This window comes from Peromyscus eremicus, chromosome 2, assembly GCF_949786415.1.
Source record: "Peromyscus eremicus chromosome 2, PerEre_H2_v1, whole genome shotgun sequence".
Lineage (NCBI taxonomy): Eukaryota > Metazoa > Chordata > Mammalia > Rodentia > Cricetidae > Peromyscus > Peromyscus eremicus.
In genome coordinates, this window is record NC_081417.1 from 119,672,057 (window position 1) to 119,688,134 (window position 16,078).

The following is a 16,078-nucleotide window of genomic DNA, read 5'->3' on the forward strand; positions in this document are numbered from 1 at the left end:
CTTCAGGTTTTAATTAGGTTTCATTCAACCAGGATGACGAGAGTCTATGAGTTTGACCATTGCTTTGACTTAGGTTGTAATCTCATCTCTAAATTCACTAGTTGGAAGATTGGGGAAACATTCATTAATCCATCCATCCACCTCCCCCTCCCTCTCATTCTAGGGATGGAACCTAGGGCCTTCCACGTTAGGCGGTCACTCTGTTACTGAGCTCTACCCTCATCCCTCTTTTCACTTTGTATTTTGAGACAAGGTTTCATTAAGTTACACTGGCCTTTAGTTTGCTGTCTTCCTGCCTCAGCCTCACCGTGTAGTTGGGATTACAGGCAAGTGCCAGCAGGCCCAGCTGTGCATCCATTCACACAGACCAGACAATGGATAAAAGCTATACTCTGTACTCCTAAAGGTTTCCACTTTGGGATGGATAATTAGAGGTAGAAGGTAATAGTATGTGCTGCACGGAGGAAATGCAAGGAGAGAGGAACATGAGAGCACAGATTGGGGCACTGAATCTGGTTGCTTGTGGTGAGAAAGGGAAGGGAGTCATGGCTTGCTTCCTAGTTTAGAAGCCTAACATGTCTGGAAGGCATCAGGAGGAAGAGGCATTAGCCTGCAAGGGAGACGTATGGTCAGCAGTGATGGGGTACCCTAGGTAGAAGAAGGTCCTTCCAAGACCCAGAGGCAAACATGGAATCTGGCAGCAGCAGGAGCAGGATCGGTTGACAGGCATCTGTGGGCTGGATACTCAAGACCCTGAAGCCACTCAGATGCATGTGAAGATGAGGGAGCCAAGCAGGGGGCTGGAGCAGGATAGAGGCAAGAGTCCCTGTGGGTTTCGAAGCAATTTTAGTTGTAGCAGAAAGACTGGACTGGAGCGGAGATAAACATCCAGAGTCCTCCCATAACAGAGGTGAGCCACGGCAGCGGCTGGGATGAAGGCTTTGGGGTTGCAGAGAAGTCCACATTGGGGGCACTGAAGGACGAGAGATGCCCTACTTGATCTCAAAGAAAGAAGATGTTCTGTGTCAGGTTCTCTGATAGCTTCATTCTCTGTTATAACCTCTCTTTATCCTTAAGGTAAGATTTTTTTTTGAGAATTTTGTACTTGAGTACTATATTCACATCATTTCCACCCTTCTCTCTCCCCTTTCCAACTCCTCTGCCTCAACTCACTCTCAAGTTCCTGACATCTTCTTTAGTTGTTGTTACATATACACATATACATATGTATACAAGATTCAACCTGCTGAATCAGTTTAGTGTTGCTGTTATGTAAATGTACATAGGGCAGACCACTTGGGACTGGATAGCCTGCCAGTGAGCTTGTCTCTGAAGAGAGCTTATTCTCTCAGCAGCCACTGATTGCCTGTAGTGCTTCATCTAAGGTTGAGGCCTTGTGAGGCTTCCCCCGTCACAGTTGGCAAGTTAACTGGTATTGTCATTATTCAGGATTTGTTTGGGTAGCCATATTGTTGAGTTTTCATGCATACAGCTGACCCTGAGATGTTAAAGTAACTTGCCCAAGTGGCAAAGGCAGAATTCAAAGCCAGGTCTGTCTCTGAACCTAAAAACTGTGCCAAGCAGATTTCCACCATTACTTCAAATTGCTTGTCTAAGTCAGTTCCCACAGGCTACTGCTTCTCACACTTAAAATCAAGACCATACGAGTTTTACCTGCTCTGAAGTGTTTACTTACTTTTTGTTTTGATTTGTCTTGTCTCACTGTGTAGCCCTGGATAGCCTGGCATTCGCTCTGTAGACCAGGCTGGCATTGAACTCACAGAGCTCCACCTGCCTCTGTCTCCCAAGTGCTGGGATTAAATTCTGAAGAATTTAAGTTAAGTGATAAAATGTAAACTGAAATAAATTGTTGGAGTTATAGTCAACATCTACCTCCATCTGTCAAAATCCCAGCCACTATCTCTCTGGGATTTTAATAAGGTTGATTTCCTTTTTTTTCTTTCAGCATCTTAATGCATGTGTTTATGTACTTGTTTAGCGTGGAGCATATGTGCAGCGAGCTCTGGCCCTCATGTGAAGGTTAGAGGACAACTTACAGGAATTGGTTCTCTGCGGCCATCATATGTATCCCAGAGATCAAACTCGGGTTGTTAGGCGAGGCAGCAAGTGCCTTAACCCACTGAACCATCTCACTGGCCCTACTAAGATCCATTTTCACTGTTATGCGGAAGCCTTTCACAGAACCTCCTCCCCCAACAGACTGTTTAATAGCTTTATTTTATCGTTATGTCCCCCACTAACTGGAAAGCATCCTAAGGGAGCAGCCAGTTTCTTATCACTGTAACAGTCTCAGTACTTAGCTGGGGGGGTGGTGGTGGTGGTAATAGACATTAATTACATTTTGGTTGGATGAATGAGGAATGCAGGATTGCATTAGTCACGATAGATCTGCTTGATTTGCTCACAAGTGCCCATTGAGATAGCACTTCATGTTGGAGTATTATCTCCTTGCAACCTTGTTTTTGTTTTTGTTTATTTTGGCAGTCGAACCCAGAGTCGTGCACGAGCTAAGTACACGCCCTGCCCTTCAGCCACATCTACAGTCCTTCACTTTGCCACTTTCTCCAGCAGCATCTTCTTTCATCCCGTGAGATGATCAGGATTCCAAGCATCTCCCCTCCAGCTCTGTGGAGGCAAGGCTCCCCAGCAGACTCGGTGTGACTCAGTGGAGTTCTCCTCCGCTGATCCTCTCCAGGTCCCTCGGCACAAATTACATGCTCCTTCTGTCCTGCTTTAATCATCGTAGCCTTGCGTTCCCATCAAGCTCTCTGCCCTATCTCAAACCAGTGCTTAAAGGACTCCCTTCCCTCGGAAGAAACAGTGTAATTTTCCTAAACATGGCTCATTCCTGCCTTTACAAATGTCAGATACGCAACCAGCACTTAACAAGTTGTATCAGAAGACAGAACCACACAACAAAGACTGTGAACAATTCTCCCCTACCCCCCTCCCCACCCTCCCCTTTTTTGGAGCATTGTGGGATTGCTCTCCCAAAATATTCCTAATGCTTTATTTACTTTGTCTTCAGATTTATTTTGGGCTGTACTTTCCTGAAACTGAGTCTTAGGATGTGATTCTCATCCTGCTGGTATCCTGCCACATTGCCGTGTGACTTCAGCTCTTCCAGGGAAGACTCGGGGTCCAGAGGATCTCAACCTCTCTGTATAGCGCAGACAGAGATGACCAACTTACAGCTGGAAATGTGTCCCAGAGGAAAGCCTGCGCGACCTAGTCACCAAAACTATGCACAACAGCAGAAGCAAAGCTTGTCAATTTTATCAATTATGTGTGCCAAGGACTGACGTGGCTCAGAGTTTCCAAAGTCTGAGTGATTTGTGACCATTAGCAACACAGACACTGGAAGATTCAAGCGGCCAGTCAGTGCTGGGAATTTTCTCATTTCAGGAAATTTTGGCGGTGAGGCATGCTAGAACCTCAGCAACTGGAGTGTTGGGAGGAGGAAAGTCAAACAGGCAGGAAGGGAGTGTGGGAAAAGACAGGAAGATGACATGCCGCATGAGCTTTCAGGATGGACAGCTCTATGTGGAGTCCCTCCTCCCCAGGCTCAGTTTCCTCACTGACAAATAGAGATGATGAGAATTGTTACCCGACAGTGCCTTGCCTGGTACAAGTCATGGGCTCTGCATGCCAAATCTCATCCCCTTCCCAACCCATGTCTGGTGTGCGGGGGAGTGGGGAGGGGTGAGGGGTGGGGGGGGTGGAGAGGGTGGGGATGAGTGGGTGATGATGGTGGTGGTGGTGGTGGTGGTGGTAAACTGAGGCTTAATCAGTCCAGGCTGGGTCTGGTTTGGTGGATCTGAGATTGTTAGTGAACCATCAAAACTGGGACTTGGAATTCAAGGACTACAAGTATGGCAAAGGATTGTTCAAGGTCACCAGCTCATACAAAATGTTTTGGATTCAGACTGGGTCATAGGATAACATAGAACTGCCATTCTCACAGTATAGCCTGTGGTTCCTGGAGGGACCCAGAAAACTCCCATAAGTCCATTACTGATCAGCAATTTATACAACTCCTAAGGCAGCACTATTTGCACTTTTTTTAGGGGAGGGGGTGATGTTTGAAGTGATATAAAATCAACCAAAAGTGGTTCAGACTAAAACATAGTGGTTTTACTTTTGGTACTGTCCTGGAAAGATGGTTAAGGGTGTGTTCTTGCTTTACCAGAGAGCTTGAGTTTTGTTCCTAGAAACTGTGTTGGGCCACAACCATCTGTAACTCCAGTTCCAGGTGATCTGATGCCCTCTACTGGACTCTTTGGGCACCTGCACTCCCTTGTGCACAAACCTACATGCAGGCACTCATTTTATGTATAATTTAGAACAGATCCTTAAAAAAAAATGTACTGGTAGGAAAATGTTGCCTCTAGGGACAGTTACAATGTTATCACAGCCTTTCAATCCCTGAACTGCCACAATGATTTCTGTGACAAAAATGGCAACTTCATACAAAGTGTCTGTTGACTACTGAAGAACAATTACGGTCTTGAGGACAAAACCACCGGAGAGATTGAGGTGGGAGCTGAACTTTACATCTTTAACTGAGTGTCGTTTTCCCTTGACAGAATGGCTTAGAGCCACACTGTGTTTATTTATCCTTGGGTAGTTGGCAGATCACCAGAGAGAGAGAGAAAGAGAGAAACTATGAAGGAAGAAGGGTGATACAGTTTTGATCTTAAGAGTCTTTTGAAGGCCCACGTGTTAAAGGTTTGATTCCCAGCCTGTGGCACTACTGGAGGTAGTGGTACCTACCTTTAAGAGGTGGGGCTTAGCAGGGGGGTCTTACACCACTGCAGGCCCCTGAAGAGGATGCAGGAGCACAGCTCTCTTCTCCCCCTCGTTTCCTGGTTGAGGTGCTGCCTCTGCTCTGCCACACACTCCCCACCATGATCATACTGCCTCAACACGGACTTAAAAGACAGTGGGACCCTGAGATGATAAACTAAAACTTCCAAAATGTTGTGCCCAAGCAATCCTTTTCCTATTGCACAATATTTATTTATAGCAAACTTTTCACTGTAGTGATGGAAAGTTACCATAAAAGACCAAAACAGGCCCTGATGTTTTCCTCTAGTCCTTTTTTTTTTTTTTTTGGTTTTTCGAGACAGGGTCTCTCTGTGTAGCTTTGCGCCTTTCCTGGGACTCACTTGGTAGCCCAGGCTGGCCTCGAACTCACAGAGATCCGCCTGGCTCTGCCTCCCGAGTGCTGGGACTAAAGGCGTGCGCCACCACCGCCCGGCACCTCTAGTCCTTTTATAAGACCATCAATCCCCTCTAAAGGCCTCACTGCTTAATACTAAGGCAATGAAGGCTAAGTTTCAACATGAAGTTTGGAAAGGACATGTAAACCACAGCCATCGGTTTCAGATTCCACTCTGCAGCAAGCCTTTAAGAAACTAGCACTTGTCACATTTTGGTAGACTATCCAAGTGGAATATTTGCAATTACGAGCCGTCTGTTCAAACACCCCTCTCTTTCCAACTCCAGTTCTGTGTGAGGCCAAACCTTTTCATATACTGCAAGCAAATAAGAAATCCCAATAGAGAGAATGAAAATAAGATACCAGAGTCTATTTTACTTGCTAATTAGTCAGAGCCAGGGCTGGGGATATATGTAGCTCAGTGGTAGAGCACTGACCTAGTATGTGCAAGGCCCTGAGTTCAATCTGTAGTAGCACGAACAAGAAAAAGAGAAAAATAGTCAGATATTGAAGATATCTGTAAACATGTGAGACAATGTAATTTTTTTCAAGAATTTTTATGTAGCTTTTAAATTTATAACTATCATTTTGATTGACATGTAATGGATTAGTTACATAAAATTTAATAAATACATATAACATTTCTAAATTCTAACTTATAATATAAAACATTACTAGGTATGATCCTTGGAGTCTTGGCTCTTTGGAGTCATCAAGTTTCATTTCATTGTTGTTTTTAATTTTATTACATGTATGTATATATGTATGTATGTATGTGTATGTATATGCCACAAAGCATATATGGAGGCCAGAAGACAACCTCTAGGACTTGGTTCTCTCCTATTATGTGGGCCCTGGGAACAAACTCTACTCATGAGGCTGGATGATAAGCACCGTTACTCCCTGAGTATCTTGAAGAATCACTTAAGGAATACTTATCTTTATGTGTATGACTGTTTTGCTTGCATATATGTAAGTGTACTTTGGGTGTGCCTGGCCCCCATTAGAGCTGAAAGACGGCACCAGATCCTTTGGAACTGGTGTTCGGGATGGTTTTAAGACATGCTGGGAACCGAACCCTGGTCCTCTACAAGAGCAGCACAGGGCTCTTAACCACTAAGCCATCTCTCTAACCCCACATTTTTGAGTCACAGTCTCATACAGCCTGGGCTGGCTTTGAACTCACCATATACCTAAGACTTGCCTTAAACATCCCGTCCTCTTGCCTCTACCTCCTAAGTGCTCGGACTGCCGGTGTCCATCACCACACTGGGCTTTTTGGTTATTTCTAAGAGTGTAAAATGTCCTTCCAAAACCAGTTTTGGTTATTTAAAGCCTATGCTTAGGTAAAGTACTTACCGTTTCTGCGCTTCACCTTCTCGTCAATCAGAAGTGACTTTACTCTAGCTCATGAGATAGGTTGTGAGGGCCAAATGGAGATTCGCATATCTGAAGGGCTGAGAACAGCTGTTGGCCTCTAACTAGCCTGTATTGATATTACAGTGTAATAATTATTACAACACAGCAGTATCCTGTGATGGCTTGTTTCCTCCAGGCTGGGAGACTGCCAGAGCAGGGCCTGTGTGTGATTCCTCTCTGGGTCCCAGCACAGTGCTTAACGTTGACTAGGCAGTCATAAAGTGGGGTGAGTGAATGAGAAGCCGGGGAAAGACACAGCAGATAGAGAATCAGATTATGGAAGAGGAGGTCTAATTCCGAAGAGTGAGTCTCTAAGCTAGAGTGGAGTAGTGATAAAGGTGTGGGGAGCTGCCAGCAGGAAGTGGGTTGAGGGAGGAGTGTGTGGGGAGGAGAGAGGAGAGCCCTGGATGTTTGTAATAATTTCTGATGGGGTGTGTTCCAGACAGTGATACTCAGTGTCCAGTGTCTAATGAGCTGGTGTGACTGGCTGTGTGGGCACGGGGTAGAGACCAGCCCCACCTACTGGTGGGGTTGGGTAACACAATTGGTGTTTTAAACCTGACTCATGGTGGGGGTGTTGGCCTCTCTGCTGGGTAAGGTTAAGTAAGACCTGCTCTAAAGTTATTAAGACAGGGGTATTTAACACAAGTCTCTGTTTGGTGTTCTTTGGGTATTGAAACTAGGGCCTTGTGCATGCTAGGTAGTGCTCCACTACCGAGCTGTCTTCACTAAGCTCCTCTACAGATTTTTCAAACATTTTACATTTCAACCATTGTACTTGTGAACTCCTACGCTGAAGTGATCTTATACTTGTAGGAAGGAAAGGAAAAAATGTTACTCAGTGTGTGCTCCGGCCACACTTTGGTTATGCTTTTCCCTTTAATAACCACCTTGAGAGGAAAGTACTATCCTGATCTTGCATATGAGGAAACCCAGGCTTGGGCAGAAGCAGTCTGAAGGGTCGCTCTGCATTATCAGTGGTCTAACTGGGATTTGAACTCACTTCTGGGCAAATACCACACAGGCAACCTCTGGAAAAGCAAAATGTATTTTATTTGTTATTATGTATATTATGTACACTTATTGTATACAAATGAGAAAACACTGAGAAACAAGTAAAATGAAAATGAAATGAATAAAAAGTGCTCTTAAACTCAACTATGTTTATTTACATTGCAGTGTCTCTTTCAGGTAGAGTTTTCTAGGTATGTTCTTGCAACCAGCGTTCCTGTGGAACTATGTATGTATCATGAAACATTTTAAACCTATAAATACATTTCCATATAATTTACAAAGATTACATCGTATTTTGTTATATGACCATACTGTTTATTTGACCAATCTTCTGTTTCAAATATTTAGCTTACGTGCAGCTTTTCACTAATATAAAATATTACAAATAAACAAGTTTGGTCTTTGAGTATGTCTTACTTCCTTAGAAGAAATTCCTAGAAGTAGGATGGATGATTTAAAGTGTACTCTGACTTTAAAGACATTTCAAATCAATGTATTGCCAAACTGTCACTCCCCGCTGGAGACACTGTAAGTTACTTTTTAAATGCCAGAGTTGAACCCAAGCACATACCAGCAAATGTTCTAGCACTGAGTTACATCCCTAAGCCAAGTTATAACGTTTCAAATTCTTCCCAGCAGTGCAAATAATCCTGATTCGTATCCCGCCAGCCTGTTTATTGTTATTAAATCCACGCACTTAACATTTTACCTTCCTATTTCTTGATCCAGTTCAAGTAATGGGCTGTGCTGAAATATGAGAACTCATGACCTATTAGTCCTCCAAGGTGACCATCTCCATTTCCGGTCTGAGGTGGGCGGAGCCTGGCCATGGGCCTTGTGGGTATGGATTTGACTAAGCAGTGGGTGTTCAGTACCTCCAGGAACTGGTTCGAGTGGCCCAACTGCATAGGCTCTGCCTGACAAAGTGCCTTCAAGGGACTGTGCTGAGCAGGCCAGTCAGCGAGCTGCTGCCAACAGCACTACCAGCCCTTGTGCTGTGTGGGCAGCAGCTTCAGGAGGAACTGGGGAGACATAGAGTTGAACCGTCAGAAAAAGCACTCTTCTTGATAACTCCTGTTCCAGCCAAAGATCCGAAACAGCTCAGCTACCAGAGTCTCCTGATTTCCTATGTCTCCCTGTGCTGAGTTCTCCACAATCCTGTGGACTTCTAGCCTTCCACACAACTTCGTGGGAAGACATACCTGTCAGAGTACCTGTGTCCCAGGGTACTTAGCAGAGTACCTGTGTCCCAGGGGTAGACTATGCACATGAGATTGAGGGGCTCTCAGAACCAACTTGTTAACTTGTGAAACAAGTTTGCAGGGACTCTTTCACAAGCAAAAGCTTAATCTTAATTCCCTGAGAGCAGACGGACCTCCTGAAACCCAAAGCTAGACTGTGTGGTAAGCATGGAATAATTCAAATGAAGAAGAGTGGAGAGAAAAAGTATTTAATGACACCAGCATAAACATTTCAATTACTACATGATGGGGACAGTTCCACAAGTTGGCTGGAAATGCTAAACGCTATTGGATGATATCTTCTCTATGGCCAGTGCCTCTGGGTTTGGATTTGTGACCTGTTCTTCAAAAGACAATGGTCAGCCAACTCCTGGGCAGGGTGTAGTGGGTAGCCATTCCAGCTTTGATCTGGAAGTTCCAACCCCCATTGAGACTTTGGCAACTGTCATGCCTACAAGGCAGGGCCAAGGGAGGCGCCTGGAGATCTGAGATCTGGATGGGCTGTGCTCTCACTCGGTTCTGGGATCTTGGATGGTGGAGGTGGGCCAAGCAGAGCTCCAGAGAACACCGCTGGAGTGCGATACACCTTCCCCAGACCCCGCGACCTACCTATCCCTTAATTTGTAAGTTACACCATTAAATACATCTCCTTTTAACTACGTGGAGTGGCCTTAATAATTTCACCAATAGTAGGGAGAATCATCTTCCTTAGAAATGCTAACAGTGACCTGGAAAGATACAGGCTTTTCTGCCTGGAAATTCTTCTCTGTCCCCCAGGGGGTTTGGCTGACCTCTGTTCTGATCTGAAAGGGCAGTACCAAAAGCATCCTTCACACCTTCCCTTCCCAGGTCTTTCTATTTCTCCTGTTTGCCTCTTAGCATCCACCGTCAGCCAGCCGAGGGCTCCTGGGGTGGCACCGAAAGTCTAGGCTATAGTCTAAGGTTTAACAAGAGTGAATGAATCCAAGAAGAACTGGAAACAGGGTGGGATGTCTCAGTACTTCTGGTAGAGCACCACGTACACGTTTGTTGAAGATGGGAACACCCCTGGATGGCCCAGCAGCTTGACTGACCTTTTCCCGGCCAAATTCCAGCTGCTTGTATCAGGGCTCCTCCATAACCTATATCCAAATATAAGTAAAGTGCGAGGTCTCCACTTGCAGAATGAGAAGGCTTTTATGGTCGTGCGCCGACAAGGGGGAAACTGAGCAGTATCCATGCTTTCCTGTCTACAGGCTGGCCTCTCACCTGAGAGTTCCCTGTGTATCATCTACTGTTCTATAAAACACCTGCACACAGCTAACTTTCAAGAGAACATGATGAATTACATTTGCAGGAAATCACGTGGTATAAGAGAAAGTAAGAAAGAAGGGGAACAGCCATGGGCATGCTAGGACAGCACACTTCAAAGATGTTATCAGTCTTCACATTTGCTCCCAAGGAGCCACAAATTTGAGTCTGGTTTTTCTAGCTGTCATGAGCAGGTGGGTTGTGTGAGAACCGTTCTTCAAATTCAAGTCTATCTGTCTCTTCTTCCCTGAGTTGACCCTCTTCATTACCAACAGACACAAAACACCATCCTCCAAAACTTGAGGTCACTGAAGGTAGAGACTGGAGTGTGTGATTGCTTATGTTGGAAGCATAAGGCTTAGGAGATGCTTGGGAATCAGAGAGAGCTGCTTCTACCCGTGGTCTCTACAGTAGCTATAAGGTCTTGGAAAGTTGTCAAGCTTCTCTAGACCTAAGAATGTCGCTGAGAAGATTCAAGAGACAATTGCAGCTTTTATGGGAGAGGAACTTGGCTGCTAGGGAAGGTATAAACTATCCGGTCTTTTACTTGTTAACATCTGACTGACTTATTATTTTCTCAACTATATGGACTCTTGGTAAAGAAGGTTCAGGAGGTTTAATAGGCCACAGCCTATTGCAAAGATCTGATGCCCTTTGCTCTTACAGGCTTGCCTCTTTGACTCTTCACACCACTCAAGCTGCTGCTGGAGAAATCTGACTTCATAAAGGGTCAAGGGAGCAGAATGTCATCCAGTGAACAAGGCACGTACCTGTTTGACCTCAGGATGGCTCTGACCTTTGCTTCCTGGGTCCCTTTCTGGCTTCTTTTGAGCCCTGGAAGAGTAAGGAAGTCTCTGATTAAAAGGCAGCACTCCCAGATGCCTCACTGCAGTGAACCTTGGAGAGGGATGTGTGACTAAAAACCCTCGGAGTGCTGCTGAGGACCCAGCATTGCCGAACAGCAAAGTCTGTAGTGGTATTTGCTCCGCCCATGGCCTTGGGCTATGTAGCCTCAAAGAGGAGGTACTTCTTGCCTGCATACGTGACTTCTTAACTTCTTGCCTTCATACATGACCTCTTGCCTGGGCACAGTGACGTCTTATAAGAAAAAAGGGAGGGATCACCCTGCTCTTCCTGGTGTGATCAGACACTGGATGGCCAGGTACATTCATTCCCGGACAGAACAGAGGACGACTTCAGCTGTTTACTTGGTTCTGTATTTGTGAGTGCATTTTCCAAATTTATATCTTAATAAATCCCAATTACCCATTAAACAGACTCATGTGGACTGATCTTAACAAGCAGTGCCCAATGTGGGGCATGAACCCATGACCCTGAGATTAAGAGTCTCTTGCTCTATCGACTGAACTAGGGCTCATTGTGGAATGTGGGGAGGAAGTGTGTGTCAGTGCACTGGGGTATGAGAAGCACAGGGACGGGGAGGCTTGGTGCATGAATGAAAAAATGAAATAAAAGGAGGAAGACAATACTACTCAAGTCTGGAGAAGATTTTTATGGTAGCTATAAGGGAGAAAGCAGGCAGAGGAAAGAGTCCAAGCTGAACATGGCTGGTAGACTAAACGGGACCGTGAGAGGAGAAGGAGGAGGAAAAGGAGGAGGAGGAGGAGGAGGAGGAGGAGGAGGAGGAGGAGGAGGAAGAGGAGGGGGAGAGTATAAGAGAGGAGCTGCCAGGGCCAAGAGACCAAGAGACAAGAGTAGCCAACATGGCTGAGTTACATAGAGTTCAGGCTGGGGAAGGGCAAGCAGAAGCCTGGCCTCTGGGAAGGCAAGGCTTAGGGTAGGTTAGGGATGGGGAGTGCTGGGAGGAGCCACAAGTACTGAGTGAGACTTGTTCTAGGTTTATTTGAGACCTAACAGTGCTAGGGTGGCCTCGAAAGGAAGTGAAGTTCCTTTGGATAGGCACTTGAGCTCATAATCTCTTGGGGCTGTTGGGTGTGTGGGTTCAGATTAGGGTAACCTTGAGGCTGTGAGGTCTCAGCAGCTACCAGCTAGCTTCCACTTGCATCTAGTACAGGCTGGATGTTCAGGAATGCCGCCTGGACCTGTGTCCTGGGCATAGTGATGAGGGGGTACCGAAAGCATGATTTTAATATGGTAAACCCCAGGATGGAGTTGCTGGAGCAGGTTTTGTGAAGAGGTATACATTTTCCTCCTGGTGCAGAGCTTTCTAGCTATGCCCCTTTGTGAAGGGCATTTGTGAATCTCCTCTGCATTTTCCCCTGGAAGCAAGGGTAGGTAGAACTCACTTTGGCCTACTGTTTGTATCTGCTCTGGAACAACGACCCCTTGCAACCTTGACTATTCTCTTTTCCTCTTGCTCTCAGCAAGGCCAGTTAACATCACACTGAAGTCTCTGTGACAGATTCATTTTACACTTTCTCCTGTAGTGATGAGGCTCAAACTCAGGCCCTTGTACATGCCAAGCAAACATGTTACCACCGGGTTATACTCCAGCCCTTTATCCTATTCTTAAAAGGGGGCACCATTATCCAATGATCACCACAAAGACTAATGTTCCCTGTGGTCCATATATTTAAATGAGAGTTCTTTAGACTTAGGTGACTAGTGTGCTCTGGGTTCTAGGGAAACAACCTGAGATCTAACTCCGAGTTGAAAATAAATGGATCGTAAGCTCAGCCAATCCCAAATGGCTGACCAGGCATTTGCGACATTGTCTTGAACTTCCTTCTGTGAGATCCAAATAAAGCAATTACTTAAAATTTAATAAAAAAGTGTTCTTTGTTCTGCTTTTCTCATTTACCCTATAAAACCCTCACTCTTCTCACTAATGAAGCCCCCAAAGCCTCTGGGAATGTGGGGCCGTTTGATTCGTGAGTTGCTGCCCACTCAAATAGTCTCCTCAGCTTTCGTGTGTACCACTTTGCCTTGTAGAACTATGCAAGGGGCCTGGGGAGATGGCTCAATGGTGAAGGGCTTGTTGAGTGAGGACTGGAGCATGGGTCCCCCCCCCCCCCCCACTCCACCAGGGCCCACATAAAAAATGTAGCTCATAGTGTAACCCCAGCACTGAGGAGACAGAGATAGGAGTATAATGACTAGTTGGCTTATTGGAATCGGTGAGGTCCAGGTCCAGAGACCTGTCAGAAAAATTAAAGTGGAGAGTGATTGATGAAACACGATGTCGACCTCTGACTTCCACATGCATTTGCACACATGTGCACATTGACCTGCATACACACAAACATGTAAACCTACAGATACCAAAAACTATGGGACGGTGCTTAGCTGTGGGGATGAATACTTGCTGAGCCAAGTACCCTGACAGTCCTGACAGTAGGAAGAAACATCTTTTACTAATCCGCAATAAACACATTATATGCCCTGATGGACTTGATCTCATGAATAATGATATCCTTTGCTACCAAAAGCAGCTGAATGGACTGAAGAGACCTTGATAATTTACAGTGCAAACCTCCCTCAATCCCCCATTTTAGTAGAGGAGATTGAAGGCCGTGGAGTTTAGGTGACTCAGTTTGCCAGGTCCAGCCGAGTCCCCCAAGGCTTGACCATGGTCCAGTTCTCCTTGCCATCACCCGGTGCTCCCTGCACCATACCTAACAGCACCTTTCCCTCTCATGACTAATTACAAGAACTCCTGTAAGCAAACCTGTGGCTCAGAGCGACAGCCCAGCTTTTATTCCAGCGTAGCTCAAAGAAAGGAGCCACCAGCTCAGCAGCAGTGGGAGCAGCATCTACTGCAAATGCCTCCTTCTCAGAAATGCAGCACTGAGTCTTCTGGTGCCCTCTGGGAAGTCTCGCTGCACACCCGACCGGATCAGCATCAACTCCAGCCCGAATCAGCAACTTTGGGCTCTGTTCCTCGCACACTGGAGTGAAGATTGGCAAGGAGGTGGGTGGATAGGGTGGGTTTGCAAAACATTAATGAATGTAATCTGTGCCTTTTCTCTGACCCAGCTTGGCCAGCTGCATTGGGCTGAAATTCCACATTCCATTGTTCTCCTTCTAAGAAAACAGAACCGGCTCTATTTAGCCCTAGGAATCTTCTGTGTAGGCTTGTTTAGGAGAGAATTTGCAAAGCAGATGGACTGACTGTTTACTGTGTCTCCTCTAGTTCAAGGGAAGTCATATTATTTCTGAAGGCCGTTAGCACCAGAATGGGCGTGCTTTCCCAGCCATCGTCCACTTGTATTCTGGTCAGTATGCTGTCTCAATAGACTGTTCTTGTTTCTTACCTATCTGTATGCACATTGCATGCATACCATCCATAGTTAGTGCTCAGTGGTGGGATTGACTATTCAATTCTTTTCTTTCCCTTCTATGTTAACCTCGATGGTAACAGTAACGAGGTCCTGGCCACCACTTTGCCATTTGTATCACTAATGTTGAGCACAGTTGATAAGACCAGGAATAGAAAAATGTATCCCATGCCATTCAGCCCCTAGGAGTTTGGAATCACTGGGAGCGAGGGACTAGTCTTCCTTAGGGCCATTGACTTAAAATAGTAGAATGTAGGTAAATGCCTCTAGTCACATTGCCTGCAATGGACAGGAAGGGAGGTTCAGAAGCATGTTAAAGTAAATGGAGAGAGAAACAAACGGGAGATAGAATGAAAAAGCTGTCTTTGGGGCTGGAAAGATGGTCCAGTAGTTAAGAACACCTATTGCTCTCCCAGGAGATCACTGCTCGGCTCCCGGCAGCACATCCCACAGCTGCCTGTAGCTCCAGTTCCAGGGGATCGGAAGCCCTTTGACCTTCTAGGGCACCTGCATGCGTGTGGAACACATCAACTCATGCAGGCACATGCAAATACACATAAAGAATTCAATCTTCGATTGAAAAAAAAAAACCTACTATCTCTTGTTGAAAGCATTCCAAGTTCAGTGTCTGGCTCATTCCTGTGCTTTGTGCCCATTGCTAGGGATGCCTAAGCGAGTACTTCTAGAACACAAATTGCCAAGAGGGACTTAAGAACAAAAAACCCCACAGATTCTGGGCCTGGTCTCTGTTTTTCTGATTTAGTAGGTTTGGGGTGGAGGGTAAGAATTTGTACTTGTAAGAAGTCTCCAAAGAAGAGAATGCAAAAGGTCACATTTGAAGAAGTATCTGGCTAAGTATCAGGGCATTTTATCATCAGAATGTTGGGCATGTCCTAAACATAAATATTCCTAGTCTTGTTGATGGGACTCAGTTATGTTTCCCTTTTTGTGTGTTTCAGGCCAAGTGCCTACATTCTTATGATAAAATGTTCTCTCGTCCCTGGCCCCTGCAAACAATCCTGTTGGTCTCTATTAATTGCGGTTGATAGTCCTCTTTGATACTTCAGCCAGGTATTTCAAACCTGGGACGTGTGAATCAATGGTATGGTTCTGGAACCTAGGATGCATGAATCAGTGATGTAGTTCTGGGTGAGCTGCATTCCCTGTAGGAGACCCACCTTCTTCAGTGGTAAAATGGGGAATAACTATGTTTATCACATACAGGAATCCAGTGTCTGAAAAAAAAAAAAAAAAAAAAAGGCCAGGGTTTCAATCCACATTGCAGACCTTAGTCTGCCCATACCTTAGCCCTGGGGCTGGCTTCTCTGGACTCTGACTGTGTGCCTGGGAATGTAACCTAAAATATCTGAAATTCATTTTGATTCCTCAGGTTTTGCCAACAGTAAAAAACATGCCATTGGGGCCATCCCAGAATAGAAGAAGGGAGTCAGCTGGTATATCTCTACGAAAGAAAACCACACAAGCTTCTACTTGCTAGTTTTTCAAGTCACACAGTCATTCATCCATCCCCACAACACTAAGGAGAAATGACTTTCTTTGCATGCTGTGCTCAATGCTGTATATTTATATATAAGGCCCTGTGCTCTCTTTCA

The 16,078-nt window shown here is 45.5% G+C and overlaps 1 long non-coding RNA gene across 1 annotated transcript; it reads left to right on the forward strand.

The window, feature by feature from the left end:
- The first annotated feature begins 2,315 nt into the window (after positions 1 to 2,315).
- On the forward strand, positions 2,316 to 3,627 carry LOC131905065 (uncharacterized). Its single transcript, XR_009377847.1, has 2 exons — positions 2,316 to 2,676; positions 3,050 to 3,627. It is a non-coding gene; the product is annotated as an uncharacterized LOC131905065 (long non-coding RNA).
- The last annotated feature ends 12,451 nt before the right edge of the window (positions 3,628 to 16,078 follow it).